This window comes from Galeopterus variegatus, unplaced genomic scaffold (genome assembly GCF_000696425.1).
Source record: "Galeopterus variegatus unplaced genomic scaffold, G_variegatus-3.0.2 Scaffold1436, whole genome shotgun sequence".
In the NCBI taxonomy this organism is placed as follows: Eukaryota; Metazoa; Chordata; class Mammalia; order Dermoptera; family Cynocephalidae; genus Galeopterus; species Galeopterus variegatus.
In genome coordinates this window covers 216,738-239,686 of record NW_007727547.1, presented here as the reverse complement: position 1 = coordinate 239,686, position 22,949 = coordinate 216,738, and the positions used below count along the sequence as shown (strand labels likewise).

At 35.3% G+C, this 22,949-nt stretch overlaps 1 pseudogene; it reads right to left on the bottom strand.

The window, feature by feature from the left end:
• Positions 1 to 6,260: 6,260 nt before the first annotated feature.
• On the bottom strand, positions 6,261 to 13,807 carry LOC103593885 (annotated as a pseudogene).
• Between the last annotated feature and the right edge of the window lie 9,142 nt (positions 13,808 to 22,949).

Below are 22,949 nucleotides of genomic sequence, written 5' to 3'. Positions count from 1 at the left end.
CAGCCAGCAGAAACACACAGCTCCACGTGGCCCCTCATCTGACCTCAGACCCAGGGGGGAACACCAGTCTACAGATCCGACCCACCAAATTTGGCCCAGCAGAACTCCATGCATTAGGGGCTCTTTCTATGATCACAGAGTCTAGAACAGGAATCAAGTTGGTTTAACATAACCACCACCACACCTACTGTCAAGGAAGACAGTTCACCCCTGCAATAGCAACCAAGGTGACTCCACAGCCCACCTCAGTGTAATAGAAGAAGCAACCCCCCTATCAAATGACCTAGCATCAGTGAGAAAACACTAGAAGTACAAACAATAAAGAAGAAATGACACCACCAAAAGGATACAGTAATACCCCAAAGTCAGACTCCATGGAAGAGGGAATTCTTGAAAAGTCTGAAAAAGAATTTTGAGTAATGATTTTAAGAAAACATGAAGAAATAAAGGAAGACTCAATTAGAGAACACAATGAAACAAGAAATAAACATCCAGAATATGAAGGAGGAAATCTACAAAGAGATTAATACCATAAAAAAGAATGTAGCAGAACTTCTAGAAATGAAAGACTCACTCAATGAAATAAAAAACATGACTGAGAGCTTGAGCAGCAGGGTAGAGCAAGCAGAAGAAAGAATTACAGAGCTCGAAGATGGTCTTTTCGAAATAACTCAGGCAGACAAAAATAAAAAGGAAAAATGAATTAAAAATAATAAGGAAAACCTAAGAGAGATAGCAGACAATCTCAAGCACTCTAACATCCGAATTGTGGGTATTCCTGAAGGGCAGGAGAAGGGAAAAGATATCAAAACTTACTCAAGGAAATAGTAACTGAAAAGTTCCCAGATGTAGGATGAGATACAGACCTTCAGATCCAGGAAGCTCAAAGGTCCCCCAAACAGATTCAACCCAAAAAGATCCTCCCCAAGACATATTATAGTTAAATTCACAAAGCTCAAAGACAAAGAGAGAATTCTACAAGCAGCAAGAGAAAAGCATCAGGTCACTTATAGGGGATCCCCCATCAAACTAACAGCAGACTTTTCAACCAAAACCCTACAGGGCAGAAGAAAGTGGAATGATATATTTAAAATACTAAAAGAAAAAAACTGCCAGCCAAGAATTCTTTTCCCAGCAAGGCTCTCCTTCAGAAATGAGTGAGAAATAGTGTATTTTCCAGAATAACAAAAGTTGTGGGAGCTCACCACCACATGAACAGCCTGCAAGATTTTCTCAAAAGAGTCATTCATCTGGATTCTGAATAATGGTGACCATCATCATGGATACACAAGAAAGAGCAAAACCCACAGTTAAAACACAAATGCCAGCAAGAACAAGAAAGAAGCTAAACCATTCTGCCTTAAATCCCAACTCACATTGGAGAAGAGAAATAAAAGGGGAAATAACGATCAAAAGATATTTAAACTAGTTTATTAGCAATTAAATGACAGGAATTAAACAACACTTCTCAATAACTACTCTAAATGTGAATGGACTAAACTCCCCATTCAAAAGACATGGACTAACTGAATAGATTCAAAAGCTAGACCCAAGTATATGCTGTGTTCAAGAGACCCATCTCACCTGTAAAGACACCAGGATATACCGTGCAAATGGAAATCAAAAACTAGCAGGAGTAGCTATTCTTATATCAGACAAAATAGATTTTAAACCAAAAAACATTTAAAAAGACAAAGAAGGCCATTATATAATGATAAAGGGAGCTATCCAGCTATAAGACATAACAATCATAAACATGTATGCACTCAATACTGGAGCACCCAGATATATCAAGCAAACACTCTTAGACCTAAAGAAGGACATAGGTCCTAATACATTAATAGTGGGTGATCTGAACACCCCTCTATAAATATGGGACAGGACTTCCAGGCAACAAGTCAACAAAGAGACACAGGATTTAATCTACACCCTAGACCAACTGTACTTGACAGATATAAACAGAACATTTCACCCAACAGCTAAAGAATACACTTTCTTCTCATCAGCTTATGGTACATTCTCCAGGATAAACAACATATTAGGTCACAAATCTAGTCTCAGCAAATTAAAAAAATTGAAATCATTCCAACAATCTTTTCAGACCACAATGGACTAAAACTGGTCATAAACAATATGCAAATCACTGGAAGATATACAAACACTTGGAAAATAAACAATAGGCTCCTGAATGACCTATAGGTCCAAGAAGAAATTTCTAGAAACTAATGAAAGTAAAGATACATTATACCAAAACTTGTGGGATACTGCAAAAGCAGTACTAAGAAAAAAATTTATTGCAATAAATGCTTATATCAAAAAACTGGAAAGACTCAAAATAAAAGACCTAACGCTATGCCTCAAAGAACTTGAAAATCAGCAACAGTCCAAACCTAAAAGCAATAGATGGAAAGAAATAATTAAGATCAAAGCAAAACTAAATCAAATAGAGACCCAAAAAACAATAGAAAAGAGTAACAATACTAAAAGTTGTTTGTTTGAGAAGATAAGCAAAATAGACAAACCATTAGCTAGATTAACAAAAAAAAAAAAGAGAGAGAAGACCTAAATAACAAAAATCAGAGATGAAAAGGGAGACATTACAACTGATACCACAGAAATACAAAGAATCATTACAGACTATTATAAATAACTGTATGACAACAAATTTAAGAATCTGGAAGATATGGATAAGTTTCTAGACACATATCAATTACCAAGACTGAACCAAGAAGAGATAGAAAACCTGAACAGACCAATAACAAGCAAGGAGATTGAAGTGGTAATTAGCAATCTTTCAACAACAACATCAAAAACCCAGGTCCAGATGGCTGAATTCTATCAAACTTTTAAAGAGGAGTTAATACCAATTTTCATGAAACTGTTCCAAACCTTTGAAACAGACTCTACTCTCCCCAACTCATTCTATGAGGACAATATAACTCTGAAACCCAAATGAGATAGACACAACAAGAAAAGAAAATTACAGGCCAATATCCTTGATGAATCTAGATGCTAATATCCTCAACAAAATATTAGCAATTAGAATACAGCAACCTGTTAAAAAAATTATACACTATTATCAAGTGGGATTCATCCCAAGGATGGTTCAACATATGAAAGTCAATAAATGTGATACATCACATCAACAAGCTCAAGGACAAAGACTATATGATTATTTCCATAGATGCTGAAAAAGCATTTACCAAAATTCAACATTCCTTCATGATAAAGACAAATTAGGCATAGAAGGAAAATATCTTTACACAATAAAAGCCATTTATGACAAGCCTACTACCAGTATTACACTGAATGGGGAAAAATTGAAGGCCTTCCTTTTAAGGACAGGAACAAGACAGGGCTGTCTGCTCTCACCACTTCTATTCAATATAGTGCTGGAGGTACTAGCTAGATCAATCAGGCAAGAGAAAGATATAAAGAGAATCCAGATTGGAGAAGATGAAGTCAAACTTTCCCTATTAGCAGATGACATGACACTGTATATAGAAAAAACCTAGACTCCATCAGAATACTCCTAGAGCTGGTTAATGACTTCAGTTACATTGCAGGATACAAAATAAATGCCCAGAAATCAGTAGCGCTTATATACTCAAATAATGAATTAACAGAAAGAGAAATAAAGAAAGTAAGCCCAGTTACAATTGTCACCAAAAAAAAATACAATACCTAGGGATCAATTTAACCAAGGAGGTTAAAGACCTCTACAATGAGAATTACAAGCCAGTTCTGAAAGAAATTAAAGAAGACATAAAAAGATGGAAAAATATTCCATGCTCTTAGATTGGAAGAATTAACATTGTGAAAATGTCTATACTACCCAAAGCGATCTACAGATTCAATGCAATCCCCATCAAAATACCAATGACATTCTTCACAGAAATGGAAAAAAAAAACAATCTTACCTTTCCTATGGAAAAACAAAAGACCCTGAATAGCCAAAGCAATCCTGAGCAAAAAGAGAAAAGCCGGAGGCACAACTCTGCATGACTTCAAATTATACTACAAAGCTGTTGTAACCCAAACAGCATGGTACTGGTATAAAAATAGACATTCAGACCAGTGGAGTAGAATTGATAACACAGAAATTACTCCTCAGGCTTATAGCCATATGATATTAGACAAAGGCAGCAAAAATCTACTTTGGGGAAAAGATTGCCTCTTCAGCAAGTGGTGCTGGGAAAACTGGATGTCCATATGCAGAAGAATGAAACTAGATATGCATCTCTCACCATACACTAAAATCAACTCAAAATGGATTAAAGACCTAGGTATAAGACCCGAAACTGTAAAATTACTAAGGGAAAATATAGGTAAAACACTTCAGAAGTTAGGTCAGGGCACAGGCTTTATGAACATAAGCCCCAAAGCACAAGCAGCAAAAGAAAAAATAAACAAATGGGACTATATCAAGCTAAAAAGTTTCTGCACAGCAAAAGAAACAATCAACAGAGTGAAAAGACAACCTGCAGAGTGGGAGAAAATTTTTGCCAATTATGCATCTGAGAAAGGACTAATATCCAGAATATACATAGAACTCAAGCAATTATACAGTAAAAAAATATATGACCCAATTAAAAAATGGGCAAAGGAGCTGAACAGACATTTTTCAAAGGAAGACATACAATGGCCAACAGATACATGAAAAAATGCTCAACATCACTAGTCATCAGGGAAATGCAAATTAAAACCACATCGAGATACCACCTCACTCCAGTTAGACTGGCCATTATTAAAAACACTGAGAATACCAAATACTGGCAAGGGAGTGGAGAGAAAGGAACACTACTGCACTGTTGGTGGGAATGTAAATTAGTATAACCATTTTGGAAAACAATTTGGAGGTTTCTCAAACAACTACAGATAGATCTCCCATATGATCCAGCAATCCCTCTTTTGTGTATATATCCAGATGAATGTAAATCATAATGTTAAAGAGATACCTGTACTTCCATGTTTATTGCAGCTCTGTTTACAATAGCCAAGATATGGAACCAACCTAAATGTCCATTAATAGATGAGTGGATAAGGAAACTGTGTTATATATACACTATAGAATATTACTTTGCCATAAAAAAGAATGAAATACTCCCATTTGCAGCAACATGGAGAAACATGTTGAATGAAACAAGCAAAGCACAGAGGGATAAATACCTCATGTGCTCACTCATTTGTGGGAGCTAAGAGAGAAAGGAAGGCAGGAAAGAAAGACCACAGTAGTCCCATGATCCAATAGAGGGAGGGAACATTTCTAGGGCTACAAATTGAAGTTGAGGGGAGAGGGGAAGGGGCAGGAGGTTGGGGGATAATTGTAAGGGGACAAAGGGTACAAAAGCAATTTCTGGTAATAGGTACGTCCCCAAGATGAATCTGGCCCCCACGTCATGGGCAGGAGGGGAGACAATCAGCTTTGTATCTCATGAATATATAAAATAAATAAATAAGTAAATAAACAAACAAACAAACAAATAAATAAATAAAAAGAATATGTTCTGAGAAATGTGTCACTGGGAGATCTCATCATTTTCAAACACAATCCTAAATGCTGTAGCCTGCTACCAACCAGGCTATATGTTATGGCCTATTGCTTTGACCACTGTCATATATGCTGTTCTTTGTTGACCAAAATGTAGTTATGTGGTACATGACTGTAAATTCAATCTGACGAAAATAATTTGGCAAAAAGGAAAATATTGCTAAAGCAAAAAAGTAAGGACAATCTCAAAAATAAAGTCCTTAACAAAATAAAAATAAAAATGGTGCCTTTCTGAGTTCTCAGAAATTCCTTTGGCAAAGAGGTTAAAGTGAATCTTCTCAAACATAATATTATGTTCTTTGGAATTACCTTGTAATTCTATAATTATATGTGATTTTTTAAATGCTATTTCCAGTTTTTTAAGTTACTAATTATAACTTTTAATAAAAAGTCATAAATTAGGGCCGGCCCGGTGGCGCACTGGATGGTGCGCCGCTTGGGAAGCGCGGCAGTGCTCCCACCCGAGGGTTCGGATCCCACATACAGACCGGTTCCCGCTCACTGGCTGAGCGAGGCGCGGGAGCAACACCGAGGGTTGCGATCCCATTGCCGGTCCCCGGTCCGGTACGGGGGCAACACTGAGGGTTGTGATCCATTGCCAGACACGGAAAAAGACAAAAGACCAAAAAAAAAAAAAAAGTCATAAATTATAAGAATTAATGTACTTACAAGAAAATAAACATACTTGTCTATAGTTCTTGATATGTATTTAGTTTGAATTCTGTAATTTAGAAATAGCATGAATTGCAATAAATGGATCTTCAGCAGAGTTCCTGTAGACAAATGAGCATTGCCATTGACAGAAGCATAGATTTTATTTTTTTATTTATTTATTTTTTTGTCTTTTTCCGTGTCCGGCAACGGATCGCAACCCTCAGTGTCGCCCCCGTACCGGACCGGGACCGGCAACGGGATTGCAACCCTTGGTGTTGCGCCCGCGCCTCGCTCAGCCAGTGAGCGGGAACCGGTCTGTATGTGGGATCCGAACCCTCGGTGGGAGCGCCGCCGCGCTTCCCAAGCGGTGCACTATAGCAGTGCGCCACCGGGCCGGCCCTAGATTTTAATTCCTGTGTAATTACTACCAATTTTAACTCCAGAGATGACATCACAATATGATCCAGAAGGAAGACTAATTTGCAAAGTGGAAGATAATGACCTATAAAATAAAATTTAAGATTTAACTTAAATTCTATACAATTAGATACAAAAATATAGACTATCTGTAAAACAAACATTCGCTTTGTGCTGTGGAATTCTAAGCCGTTGAAATAAGAAGACAATTCAAACACAAAGACCCCTCCAGTGGATGTGGACTGCTATCTCAGGGAAAAAGTAACCAAACATAGGACCTAACAATTCCCTAGGTTGTAGTGAATATTACCAAAAAGTAAAGTGTGAAGAATAGCAGTGAAGATTTGAAGAAAACGCACTCTTAAATAAAAGTGTTACCTGTAGTGAGAAGTTGGTAAGAAGCCACAAAACATGATTACATTGTATACTGATAAATAGAAAAAAATACATAAATAAATAATAAAAAATATTTAAAGTAAATTATCCTAATACGAACTTAAGAAAATACTGATTATACTTAAAATACTAGGTGGGATTATTTCTTTAAAAATCTCTTTTTGTTTTTGTTTTCGTGTCTGAGGCTAAAGAAAACCCGGAATGGAGTTGAAAATAATCTAGCATGTACGTGAAAAAGTACCTACTTTGAAACATAAAGACGTCTCAAACAAATTCATTTTGGTATCCCATCGACAAAAGAAAGAAATTAAAGAACTAGCAATGGGCTCTTTCAGGAAAAAAAGAGACATACTTACTTATATATTTATTGGCTAGTAAAATGTAACTTAGGCTAGAATGAGCTAAGCATGAGTCAAAGTTGGCCTTGAACTTAGACATTTCTGCTGTTAGCAAAGAGTCCTGGGAATCGTTCTACGACAGGTAGACAATATGAGCATAACAAACTGAATTCCAGTACTGAGAAGTTTCTGAACTAAAATGCAAAAATCCTCTGAGGCAAATCATTGAGCATAAGATACATGCTCTCTATACATATGCTTTAAAAACATTTGTCACAGAGAGTCAGACAAGTAAAGAAAGTATACCAAAGAATCAGTTAAGGGAGTAGTTGAGAAAAAGAGCTAGAAAAAAGATATTTCAGTATTGAGTCGGTATTTTCCCATTATTAAAAAACAGGACTACAAGACGAGTTGTTTTAGTGATGTCACTGCTCTTATATTAACTACATCGTGTATGGGGGTAGGGGTGTGAGCATATATATATGTGTGCATCAGGTACACACACGCGATATGGCAAGGGTGTACATAAGGGACTCTACTTACAACACATGGCCCTTATAAACATCAGAGGACAAAAGAATAAGCCATCGTCATTTTTCTTCTGCCTTTTTCTAAATTCTATGTTTTTTTAATCCACTGACTGAAGAATTTTTTTCAGGTAGGAAAAAAGTAAATGAGCAGGAAGGGAAAAGGGTAAACAAAAAACATACTAGTATGAAATATAATTTTTACTTAATATCTACTTACCAGTCGTCATTGTTAAAAACAATGAATCCTCTGTTTCCTCTTCCAAAAGCCACTTGGTTGCTACCATTATCCCACCAGTTTGTAAAATCCTGGCCATCGACTACATTATGAAAAATAACCATGGTCCTAAAAGCACAATATCATAAAATGCTGATATGCTAAAAGCTTTAACAGTTTCAGATAAAACGTTAAGAAATGTTTACTATGAGGGGATATCTCTAAACAAATATTCCCACCTTTTTTTGATGTCATCAATGTCCACAGACCCAGTCATTGCCACAAGTAGTGTCTTCATTTAGAGTAACTTCTTTAATTATTCCATTATCATATGGTGGCCCAATCCAATTTTTAACATCCTTAATTAGGAAAGTATACAAACAAACCAACCCTCAGATTTTTACATACATGTATTTGTCTCTTGTCAAATACATACATGTATTTGTCTCTCCCTTTTCCATTAGATCAAACCCAATCTATCCTACTCCATAAGTCTCTGCAGTATCTTTATTTAGAATCCAAAGGCTTCATTGTTTTTAAAGCCCTTTGCTGAATCCTCATCATATCTCACTTCTGATTCTCTAGTGCGGTATTTCAAAAAAGAGTAACATTTTTATCCTCTTTCTTTCCAAAGAACTACAACGGCTTCTTAGTATCTCTGCAAGCAGTGCAATGTCATTAACATGGCAAGGACATTAGTGTCAGAAACACCAGAATGAAAATATAGGCTCCATTAGAACTAGCTAAGGAAACGTAGTCGATATTGTAACTTCTCTGTGCCTCAATTTTCTCTTCTGTAAAATGGGGATATTGCTTGGTTGCTATAAAAATTAAACAGCATGCATAAAAAGTGCCTTCAGTATGATAATTGCCAAATAAATATGTGTGTCTTTCACACACTCCTTTACATGAACGTACTAATCAACACATCCTAATATTATTTATAAACTGACCAAATTTTTAATATTATGATTTTCTGATTGGCACTTTTAGAGATATTTATTTCAAAAAGAGTAGGAGAGTTACTAGTATCTATCTTAAAATCATGTCGCTTAATGAATAGTGGAAAACACAAAGAGATTTTAGCATGCAGAAGTCTTGGAAAAGTGGAAATTTTACAGGGAAAAGGTAAATGGAAATAGCCCATGACTCCTGGCATCAGAAATAAAACCATGTAGAGGAAATTATAAGAATTTGGCTCAGTATAAAGGGAAACCTTCTAAATATTAAAGCTGTTTAACAATAGAATGGGTTGCTGCACAAAGGAGTGGGCTTCTGAAATCAATAGAAACTTAGAAAAATGCTAGACAGACATCTGTCTGACTTGGTGGGAAAAAGAATTTCTGCGTTCGGTATGAAGTTTCTGCATGATGCTGCTTCCAAAATCTTCAGTTTACAAAGAAAACCTTTCACTACCTTTCAAAATATCTTCCCAATCCCCTCAGTCCCTTTCTGAAATTGCTAGTCAGTTCAATGCTTTTACCATATTCTCAAATGTTTTTCTCATTCTCACCTTTCCTAGAATAGTTTGCAAATTCCTGTTCATTGATACACATAATTTCCTTCTTCTTATAAGACACTTTCCCTATTTAACTTCAATTCAACTTAATAATTTGTTTGAATTTCATAGAACTTTTTTAAAAAAGATATTTAACAATTTTTTTATATTGCTCTAACTATGGGCAGGCACTGTTTAATGTTTGTTACAAGTGTTAGTGTGTATAATCCTCATATCAACCCTACAAAGTAGGTATTTATTAGAAGTACATATTTTAGTCCCTGTACTTAGAGTTTTCTTTTTGTTTTGTTTTTCTGTGGGAGGGCAAGCTTGTCAAATTTCTGAAAGCATTTGCATACACTTTGACAACAGTTAACATGAATCTTACTTCTTTTATATCCTCTGTTTTAATAAAATCAGAGTCCTCCTTCAGGTTTACACCTAATAATTATTTGATGAAAAATACTAAATGTACTAGCCTCACGTGAAATTAGAACAAAATTGCCTTGTTTTTCTTTGGAAAATGATATTTTGAACTCCAAAATTTACATTTCCATTCTGAAAATTTCCTGGCCAATGGTAGCTTGACATTACTCGTGTAAATCCATAGGGATGAGCAAGCATAAATCAATTGCCATTTTATACAGTCTGAAAGTTACAAAATGGTATTATCATAGAAAAATACAATATTCGTACCATCCTTAAAAGGCAGGTAAAATAACAATGTAGATAACTCTGTTCCTACCGAGCATCCCAGAATGTAAGAATCGATGCTCCTCCCGCTCCATGTCCACGTTGATTGTCATGGTTATCCACAAAGACAAGTGCTCTATCAGAAGGCACGAAACTCCAAGGTTCTCCCCAGTTTCTATTTAAAAAACAATAATATATACAATATATGAATTCTTTTACAATAGCTTTAGAGTAACCTAAATCTGCATCTCTTTCTGTATAGCATCCTCAGATTATATTCTCTCTCTAATTACGTTCTTATCCTGTGGGATTTTTATATACTTATAAATATATATGTATACATATGTTATGTAGAAACACATTCCATGTTTGTGTATATGTACGGATTACTTGTATTCCATTCATGTTTCAGGACTAAGATTTTTGTAATAAAAATAGGCCCTTTTACATGTTTCACTATATTTAGACAGACTTCTGAAAAGTCAACATCCGTATCAAATCACACAGAATGGCACACTGGATTAAAATAAGGGTTCAGTACTGTATTGTTTTGATGTAAACATTTTAATACTTCAACCATATAGTACATGTAAATTCCACAATAGGGCAACTTTGTAGGTACTTTATAAATGGCATGATCATTTTAATAAATACCTGGCTTTAATAGATTACATGCAAATATTAGGCAAACCTGGTATAGTCATATAATATACAGATTAAAATTCCCAGATGATGTTTTGCATTGCTAGATGTACTTCCTTGTGATTGACATTCTAAATAAATAAAAAAAAATCAATTGGGGTCTGTGGAACTATAATGCATCATTAATAATGGATTCCTGGACAGTTGTCTAAATAAGATTCAAAGAAGATAACTCATATAGGGGTAATATGACTAATAGTTCTGTCAAATAATTCAAAGGGCAAATCATATTTTGTTTACTTAACTAAGACATCTCTCCATTCCATTTGCGAATAACTGTGCCTAGTTTTGCATCATACTTGAACTCTGTCACACAGCCATTTCCAAAGTGCTCACTGCTTGAAATTGCCTCACCGCCCAGATCAATTCCCTAGTGGAAATTTAGGAAAAACTATCATTTTGCATTAGAACTCTATAGTGTTGTAACCAGGAAACTAATATTATATAGAAAATAGCTTTACACTATTTATAGTACTTGAAATGCTCATTTTTTTTTCCTTATGCCAAGATCCCTCTCCTTTGTGTATGCCAGTTATGTAGATGTTATTTCACTTGAGAGGGTCCCTTATTTGCTGTATTTCTGTTTCACTTTTTTTTTTTTTTTTTTTTTTTTTTTTGCTTATCTGATTAGATAATTTCATAAGTTTTGTCTTCGAACTCACTGACTCTTTCCTCAGATTGATTAATTCTGTTGTTGGAGCTTTCTATCAGGTTTTTCAGTTCAGATAATATATTATTCATTTCTAGAATTTCTATTTTTTTAATTGAATCAATTCATTTCTCATGTTTCTCATTCTGCTCCTAGATTGTATTCCAGCATCGTGAAGGCACTGCCTGACACTGATTTGCTCTATATAGCTCAAATCCAGAAGGATCAATTTGGCTCTACCCAGGAGTATGAAGCTGTGAATTCCAGGCTTGCAGAAGAAGCCAGGTTTGGAGCTGTAGGGCATCCAGATGAGAGGGCAGGAAGTCCGGGCACCAACGGCTGTGTCAGAGCTCTTAAGCCTCAAGCCCCTCAGTTACTTTAGCTATGTGCAGGTGTAGAGGGGACCCCCACAGAAGACCTGTATCCTTTGTAGCCTCCCCCACCCTAAAGTGCTGATGGGGACCCCATCTGCCTTGCTGTGCTTTGGTCAGTTAATCCTCACTCCCCACGTTATGATATCACTTAATTTTCTGTCTGTATTTTCTTGTGACTCTCTCATGTATTATTTAATTAGGACTAGATCTTATTTCTGATGTCCTTCACTAATGGAAAGAAAATAACATTTAAAACCAACTGAATTCATACTCAGAATATTGCTCTATCTGTTGGCAAACATTTGTAATAATTCCATACCAAAAAAAAAAAAAAATTATCCAATTCAATTCAGTATTTCATCCCCAATCCAAATTTTTAATTACTGAAATTTCTACCTTGAGATTTAAAATGTATGTGGAATTTAAATGTCAATAAATTGGACAAACAGATCTGGTTCACCCTCCATCAAATTAGCTGCTTAATACAGCAGCTATCACAGTAAGATTTATGGTGGTGGTGATGGTTGTTTTTCCATACAGCCAAGTATCCCTTTTACCTGATAAAATACTAAATAAATGAATTCACATCCCTTTTCCTTCTTAATGTAAGTGAAAACCTATGAAAGTGTATGCTCTTTCATCCAGGTGGGAAAAACTTCATCCATCCATCAATCAGTATTAAGTGATTGTCTGCTTTTTGCCAAGCACTGTGGATGATGTTCAGGAAACAATGATGAGCAAGAAAGACAGGCATCTGCTCTTGGAAACTTGCATTCTAATTGCATTCTAGTGGAAGGATTAGAAAATATACAAGTAAATAATAACAGTAATAGTGTTTACATTGATGATACCATAATTTCAGATAGCAATTAGAGAAAGTATAAAGTAACAAGATAAGAAAGTAGAGAGTAACTTAACAAGGGTATTATAGTCTGGATAGTCAGGGAAGGCATCCCTCAGGAAGTGACTTTCATCTGTGATGTGAAGGATTAGAAGAAGCCAGTCATTGAAGGATCAGAACAGTAGCAATCTAAATAGAGGAAAGAACAAGAATAAAAGGCAAAGAAAGAAAAAGCTTAGAATACTCAAGGAAAATTATTAAAAAGAACAAAAGGCATTGATGATAAAAACAGGGTAAAATGAGATGGTATCAGGTAGGCCAGCTCAGGTAGGACCTTTTAGAATATGAAGAAAGACTAAACAAGGCTATAGGAAGGGAAACCGAAAGACTTGCTATACTTTCAAAGAAAATCACTCTTGCCTCTGGGAAGAAATAGTAATCGGATAATACAAGGGTAAGATTGGAGAAAGGGAGATCAATTAGAGGACTTCCATAGTGGACTAGGAAAGAGGTGAGTGCCTCGGACTAGGGCATGGACAGGATATATTTCAGAGGTAAAGAGACAATAGGTTTCTGAATAAATTAAAGTTCAAGAAGAAGGAGAAGACGAATATTAAAAATATAGTTATTAGGTGGTGATACCATTTATTAAGATGAGGAAAAACAAGGAAGTGACAGCTATGGGGAAGGGTATTAAGAATGCTATTGACCTTCAATTATTCTTCGGTCAATCCTAATGTTCTCCTTTCATCCTTTTGCCAGTCAACCATGTGAACACTACACATTGCAAAAGAGAAGTTCCTTGTATTTTACACACAATTGCATATCTCTATGATTTTTCAAGTGCTTTTCTTCTTCCTGTAATACCCTTCCACTACCCTTGTGGAAATAGTAACTACTCCTCCTTTCACATTCACTTGAAGCAACATCTTTGTGACAATTACCCTCATATTCCCAGGTGTGGTGAATAACTCCTCTGCTGTACAATACCTTGTTAAGTTATTTAACATTTTACACTATCTTTGAATTATATCAAGTATGTATTGTTAATAATTAAGGTTTTACATGTTTGCCATTGTGGACCAAACTCATTAAAGGTAGATTTCATATCTGCCACTCCCAGAACCTAGCAAACTGATTGGCATAATGTCTTATTTGCTCAATAAATGGCTTTGACATACAAACTTTTAAGTTCCAGGTATTGTGCAGGACATTAGCATGCCATGGGATATGTCCTCATTGATTTTTTTGAAATAAATAAATCCTATGTCAGAAAATGTGTTAAAAACTTGACTCCAATCCTTGCAAAAACTTCGTACGCATGAAGGAACTAAGGCACAGACAGTTTGAGTGATTTGTTTAGACTCATGTGGTAGATAACATAGGAAGAATTTGATAATAGGTCTACCGGTCAGCATTCTCTGTTTTACACCAATGTTCCTTCTAGAATTCTGAAGCTCTGATGTCCAATATGTTAGCAACCATTGGTTAACGAGGGGTTGAACTATAGCTAGCCTGAACTGATACATTATAAAAATATAAAATACACTATGGATTTCAGAGTTACTGTGTAAACAGAATTTAAAAAATTAATAATTTCTATGTTGCTTACATGTAGAAATTATATTTTGTGATAAGTTAGGCTAAATAAAATTTATTATTAAAATTAATTTGCCCAGTTTCTTTTTGATTCTTTTAAAGTGGCTACTAAAAAATGTTAAATGACATTTGATTTACATTATATATTATATTTCTGTTACACAAAGCTGTCTAGAAGTGCCTCAAGATTTCACTGATAGGAAAAATCATTACTGACAGGTGAGAATAGGGGAATATAAAATTGACTTGAAGAATGGATTTCACTCTACTGAAATAACATAAGTTAAAATTATTCTCAAGTAAAAGAAAAAAAACATAATTGTCAAATATAGGAAAGGGACAACGAGAATGGAAAGAAGTCAACAGACTGTTTTAGACCATATGTTAGGTTTGAGGGTGCCTTGGGAGTTAAGGTAGGAGAGCTGTATTGGGAAAACTCAAAGTCAGGGAGAAGAAAACACACTTTCTTCCAGAAGCTATAAGAAACTTTTGAAGGTTTTGTCTGTTTGTCTCTTTGTTTTGAAAAGGAAAGTAAATCAATTATTACTTTTGGTGCATTTCAGATTGATTGGAAAGCATAGAGAAGTGAAATAGAAAGACCAGAAAATATGTGTATTAGTAAACAGTACAGTGATGGAAATCTGTAGTAATATTACAGCAGTAAGAATGAAAATTAGGAGAGTGTGGTAGATTGTTACAATAAAAGACACCCAATCAATGAAAAGTACAGGTATCCAGACTTGTGTGGAGTCTCTTCTTATATAAACTATGGAATGGGCTTATGACCTTTTTTGTCCAGTTAGATTTCAGCAGACCAGACACAAGCAGAAGTCTGATTAGAATTTTCACAAGGAAGCTTGATTTCTTGAAACGGAGACATCGTGCTGTGAGCATAACTGGGATAATAGAGCACAGGAAGAGGTCTAGCTGTCACTAGCCATTCCATCCCTTTGAGTTGACACACCAGCAGACATGCCACAACTGAGACAGCAGAAGAACTACCTACTCAACCCATAGAATTGTGAGGCATGAGTCATTGTCATTCAGCAATAATTAATGATAATACAGAGAGGAGAGATGCCATAGATTTGGTGGAGATGGACTCTACAAAAAGTGGCAGCTAATTAGATGTAAGGGGATATAACAAAGAAAGACTTCCTCGGTGATTTGATGTTGGGCTGAGTGAAAGAATGGCTATGTCTTTACCACTAATGATACAATTGAGCGGTAGATTTGGTTTAGGGAAACTGAAGACCTGATATGGGGACATACTGAGCTTTAGGTACCACATTTAAACTCAAACGTAAGTTTAACACCAAATTTTTAAAAAGCATGTGGATAAAGAAAGAGAGAAATTTGGGAGTTTTCAACAAAGCAATAATAGTTTGAGAAAGACAGACAAAATACTTCACAACTGATAGAGCACAAACACCCTACAGAACAAATCCAGTCTCTAAGCAGCTAGTACGCACAGGCCAATGCACACTGGCTGAATTATGAGGCCTGGAAAGGTGGGCTCTCCAGAGCTGACAAAGTGCCAAGAGACATGTTGAATACAATTTCACAACTTTGGGCAAAATCCACCAGTCTCCATAAATGCTGGGGCAGTGGGAGTAAGAAGGGGAGGATGAAGAGGTGCTTTCAAAGAAGGAGAGAAGTTTCAATACCAGAGAAAGGATTTCAAAAACAAACAGGGAAGGAAATTTTGCAAGGAATGTGACAGACCAACTGGGTGCGGATAAGGATTATAATGGGAATAGGACAGAAGACCGACGAGATGGTGATTGATATACAGCTGATGGTGTAAAAAGTTGAGAGTTAGGGAAGAGGGGCTTCAGTTAAACTTCATACTTGATTAAAATTCCAAATGCTAAAATGTAATGGTTAATAATATTAATTAGACAAATTATAGGTTAACTTGTGACCTTTCCATTTATCAACTTTGTGATGCTGAAAAGTAGCCTATTGAATTTTATCTATGAACTAGAAAAATATGTACATCATAGTGTTGTTATCATGACCAAATAAATTAATGCAATTAAAGCTGTTATCCCAGTGTATAGGTACATAAAAGCTCAATTGATTCGATTGCTATCATGTTCCTGTTACTACTTTGTCATTATTTTTACTACTGGTTGTATTAAAACTTCTGTAAACTCATGAATTCTTCCCACCCACATTCTACTATCACTTGGCCATTCTCTTTGCATTCCACACTTTACAAGTCGTAATAATTCTTTCTACTTCTCATAAGTACTTTCATATCCCCCAGAGGAGCACATGCAGAGGAGAAGGAATTAGCAATGTTTTCCACCTGCAATTTTTCCACATTTTTCCCTTTTCCTTCATTCTTTCCTTTCTCCCACACACCCTTCCTTCCTTATCCCTGTCCCCCTCCAGCGCTCTCTCTCTCTCTTTCTCTCTCTCTCACTTGAGGATTTCTGACAGACCCATGCTGTTGTTTTTACTTCTAATCACTCCCTCATCAGTCAACTTTGAACTGTTCTTTTAATAACAAATTAAAATTTTTCACAATGCATTTAGGATGCTATTAAAATAAGGAATAACTTACAGACATAATTTGGGGAATGTTAGTAACATCGAAGGGTAGGTGGAGTTAAACAAATATAAAATAAACTTCTACTAAGGTCAGGTGTTGTCATGTATTTTCTAATTTAACCTTAATTTTCACTTCAAACAAGTGATATGAAGAGGTAAATTCCCATAGGAAAGGCATTAAAACAACTAAAATATATTTTTATCTCATGAAGTAAAATCTGCAAAGAAATCCTTGACATCTTTGACATCATCAAAAAGAAAACAAAATGATAAGAATCTGAAATACTTGTCATGTGTACTCCTGGAATTGTTATCTTCAGAGAAGCCAATCAGAGTTATTAATATTCATATCAATGCTCCGTTGCCCATATCTTATATTTCCTGTATTGCACTACAAAGCAGAAATTTCCCTTTACTCCAAAGTTCTAATGTTACTATAATTTGCCTAAGAAGATATCCTGGGAATTCCTTAAAAACATGAAATAAGACATTTGATCATATCCCAACAACAAATCAATATTCCTTAAGGAGGATTTTTTATCTGAAGTGTCAATGAAATATATCCGATGTTAAGAAGCAGAATATTCTGTTAACTCAAAATTACCAACATTATCTAAAGTTCTCAAAAGTGTTGTTTCTAACCAATATTACGTGAGGTATTTGTTGTTTTATTTAATATTTAAAGTATGAATAACATTGTAGAGGGAGGACTGTAGAGTAAATTCAGGATTTTTCTCAACACATCGACTACTATAAATGTACCTAGTACCTTAAAGGCTACTTAAATCACACAATAGCCACGAATGAAATAAAATGAAGGAGCTCTAAAAAATGCTAAGCAACCTTCTTATAGTAATCTACAAGAAACTTGTATTTCTCTCTATAGCTTCGTTTCTACCTACATAAATATTACTTTGTTCCTATCTAAAGTACCCACATATTTATGCCATATATTAAGGCATAAGGGATATAACCATACAAATGAATTAACTCTGACCAAAAAGAGACAAGTTAACTATTCTTCTCACTTGTAGTTCTTAGACTAGATGCCTATCATTAAACGACTTTATGGCAAGTAATTTAATACATGTAGTATTAACAATTGTAATGGAAATACTTTAATGTCACACGTATGCACGTTATTTCATTATTTATATTTATCTCCAAGTGATTTTCCTTTTCACTTTTTTAAATTTCAGTTTTCATTATTCTAAAGCTGTTGTAGTATTATCATAGGACTTGATCAAGTTAGTGGTTTCTCATAGTGAAAAAAAGTCATAATTCCTCAGAATTTTACAATTATGTTCAATTTTCTAAAAACAGTAAATGTGCACTCACAACACCCCTGAAAAAAATAGAAAAGACAAAAAAAAGGAAATGAACCTGAGCTCAGTATAAGTCACATGTGAAAATTAGAGAAAAGAAGGCAAAGAAAATCATTTGCATCCCAGATCTCTGAAATCAGCAGCATTTTGAGTCAAGGTTTAGACATATTTCCAACATAAATAGTACTTTTGCTGCTTCTGGGCACTGAAACATGAGTTGCCAACAAAACTAAAATAGATTGTAAAATTTTGTGCCATATCAAATCATATGACAGAAACCACTTCTTTCAAGACAAAAAGTGTGTGGAGGGAGTGGGGAAGGACTTTTATATAATATTCAAAAAAATGTGAAAATAACTTACCACACTGACTTCTTCAAACCAGCAATCTCCCGAAACCACAGTTCAATGTTTTCCAGTCATAAAATATCAAAAATCTTGCAGGTCTGATTTTACTTTGTCTTCAGTTGGAAACAAAAAATGCTGGATTCAGGATTTTACAGATTTCCTATAACCTCTTCCTTTTAATATGCACTTCTACAGCCCTGCCCCAATTTTTAAAATCTAATGTACACAAGCATTCTAATCTGATCTCCACAGTGTCACCAGATTGGCCACTATCACTCCTGTTCCTGAGCAAACCACAGACTTCCCTCCCCTGTTCGTTTTGCTGCCCTGCCTCCTCTCTAATTACTCTGTATCTCTTTGTTTTCCTTTTTCTTTCTACAATATCCTCTCCTAATCTCAATTAATCTTCTGTTTTCCTGAAACATTTATATCAATGTATTGAAAAAAACTCTTGCCAAAAGAACCTTAAAGTCCATATTAGCATAAGACTGGGTCAAATTAATTAAGCGTGACTAGAATGTAAAGAAAGTCACTAGGGCCGAGCCCATGGTGCACTCGGGAGAGTGCAGCGCTGGGAGCGCAGCAGCACTCCTGCCGAAAAAAAAAAAAAAAAAAAAAAAAAAGGTCACTAAATCAAAAATCTAAGTTTAAATCCACGATTTGCTATCTACACTGTGAAATTTAGGGAAAATATTAAAGTGTGCAGATTTCATGTAGGTCCTCATTTAGAAAGGAAGGATGATAGTACTATTGGAGAATATGACAGAAATACAAAAACCACTAACAATCCTGACAGTATGTACTGAGTGTGACTGTGTGCTATTAGTCATGCATTTATTTGTTAGTGTTATCCATACATTATAACTTTGATTCCTCTCTGTCAGACACACACACACACACACACACACACACAATCTGCAAGATAGAATTGACATTATCCATAAAAGGAGGAAACAGAGACACTGGAAAATTAAGTAATGGGATTTGTTCATGGTCACATCATAGTAAATGTTGGGACTGAGATTAAAAGCCAAGCAGTCTAACTGCACAGTGAGCTCTTACCTACTACTGAGTCCTGCATTCTCCTTCATTGGATTGTTAGGAAAGTCAAATAAAATATTGTATATAAACGTATTTTAGAATCTGGAAATTTGCTTAGATCATACTAATATGTTTAGAAGATTGCAGAAGTAGTAAGGGTTATTCTCTCTTGTGTTTCAAATGTTCACTCCAAAAGAAATTACTTTTTGTCTCTTGTAGTTTTTATTTCTGATCTCACACTTACACACATAGTGCATTATTATTCACAAATACGACTGTTGGTTGCTCCTCCGGCAGGTGAAATATATACCCCTGTCCTGTTGAATGTGGGAGGGTCCACATGATTTTCTTTGGCCGTAAAATGTGAGCTGAAATCATATAAACATATGATTTTAATTTGGAGACTCCTAGATTGTTAAAGTGCCTGTCAAAATGAAGTTTCTTTGTGACATATGTCAAAGGAACTAATAACAAGATTCCCCTTGTTAATCTGAGATGAACATGAGAAATAAACTTAGTGATTGTAGGCCACTGAGAATTTTTAGTTGTTTTGTTAGTGCAGCATAAACTATTCTATTCTGATTGATACAGCCAGTAAGTTCCCTTAAGCTTGTTGATTCACAAGACATTTTATATGACATTTCCTTTCCCTTGGGATTTAGAAAGACATGGGAAGAATAAATCACAGAATCAGGGAATGTTAACAATGAAAGAGACTGGTGAACTAAATTAGCTCAGTGTTTTCTATACTTTACGATCTAAGTAACCAGTAAAATCTCCAAAAATTGTATGACAAGATATTTCAATATATCGAGTAATAAAATTCAGCTTTATGAAAAAATCTATCACTAATACATTGTTTCTTCCCCCCTTCTTCCCCCCCCCATTTGGAACCAATTCTCTAAATCCAATCTTATTATTTCATTGATGTGCAAAACAAGATCTAAGAATGAGACAAGTAGGGCCGGCCTGGTGGTGCACTGCTACAGTGCGCCGCTTAGGAGCGCGGCGGCGCACCCGCCGAGGGTTCGGATCCCACATACAGACCGACCGCTCACTGGCTGAGCGAGGTGCGGGCGCGACACTGAGGGTTGCGATCCCGTTGCCGGTCCTGGTCCGGTGCGGGTGCGACACTGAGGGTTGCGATCCGTTGCCGGACATGAAAAAAGACAAAAAAAAAAAAGAATGAGACAAGTAGCATTTACTTAAAAAACCAAATTTAAAAGGTAGCATATCCTTTTGCATGGTAAATAGTTAAAAGTGAAAATAATGCAGGCATCCCTTTGGCATCACACTAATTCTTGCCAAAATCCATGAGTACTTAAATTGGCACTATAAAGACTATACAAAAAACAAGTGATAGACTAGGAGCATATATCTGCAATACATAACAAACTATTAAAATAATATCAGAAGAACTTCAAGTATTCAAAGAGAAGAAATAAATCTAAAAACAAAAATAGATGGGAAAGGAACAGACAAATCTCAAAAGAGGAAACCCAAATTGCCATAAACATGTGAAAAGATGCTCAGCCTTTCTATTAATTTGGAGATTGCAGATTAAAAGTAGAAATCATTTTTCATCGATCAAAAGGCAATAAATCGAGGCTTGAGAATATAAAATTTTGGTGAAAGTGTGATTAAAAGTTCTATAATATACTCCATAATCACCATACAGACAGAACAATTTGGGACTTTTGAAAAGGCAATTTTGCATAATGTTAAGATAGAAAAATGTGCTTTAAATTCCACTCATATTTATCTAGCCTACAGAAATATTCACCCATGTATGCAGGGAGACACACACATGGATGTTTATTATAATACGTGCTATAACAGCAAAATGTCTGGAAATAAATGTTCATTATGTCAGAAAATGGCTGAAAAAAATTGGATCAGTACCAGCCTACTATGTGGCTTGAGTAGTTTAAGTAACATATTCTGTATTATTTCAGTCTTTTAAAACACTTGGATTATGAATCTGTGTGTAGACAACTGAGAAAATGCATTCTCTATATGTTTATTTGGTCAAGTTTTTGTTGAAATCTGCTTGTTCTACAAATACTGAGGTTGTTATGTTAAAAATATCCCATTTTAATTGTAGATTTTCTTATTAGTTCTTACTCTTCTGTCAATTTTTGATTTACCTATTATAAACCTATGTTATGAGGTGAGTAAACACTTAAAATTGTTATTTTCCAGCCAAAGAGTCAAACATTATTATCAGTATGACCATTTTATCTTTGGCATTAATTTGACTTTAAATTCATTTTGCCCAATACTAATAAAGCCACACTCACTTTCCTTTAGATAGAATTTCCATGGTTTGTCTGTTCTAGCCTTGTGTCTTTACCTATTTTCAATGCCTATTTTTTAAAATCATGTCTAAAAATGCTTGTCTTATTACTAAAATACACAGTCCATTTACATTGAATGAAATTATTGATATATTTGTGTTTAATCCACTTTCTTACGCCCCACTGATTGTCCATTTTTTATTTTCTTTTTCACATTCTTTCTTTCTTTTAAGTTATTTTATCTTAATGTATTTTTTACCCTTGACCACAGTAGGGATTGAGTACTCAGTGGCTAATCTGTTAATGATCAACATGGAAAAAATACCAAGCATATAAATGCCATCATGATTCAGTTTTGAGGCCCTGGCTGGAGGTCACTTAGTTCCCCTTGTTGAGCAGCTGATTAAGTCCAAACCCCTGATCTTCTTCCTTATAGGATTCTCATACTCTGGACCACAATCCGCCCAACCTAATCACCCCAGTTCAAAAGGCCAAACAATCATGGACAGTCTGTGTGACCCAGAGACCACTGAAATGATTCAAACTAGTTAATCCTATCCTGCTGCGTGATTTCCTTCCAGCAGAAACCACAAGGAAGGAACTTGTCTGCAGTTTCCTTCCCCGTTCTGTCTCCTGACCGTCATGTGTCACTTAACAACAAGAATATGCTCTGAGAAATGCATCATTACGAGATCTCATCATTGTGCAAACACAGATGCTGTAACCTACTACACACCTAGGCTATATGTTGTGACCACTGCTGTGACCACTATCTTATATGTTGTCTTTGTTGACCAAAATGTAGTTATGACTGTACATGTAATCTGAGGGGAATAACTCAGCAAATAGAAAAAAAAAATTGCTAAATCCAAAAAAGAAAGATAATCTCAGAAATAAAATCCTCAAAAAATTAAAAGTAAAATG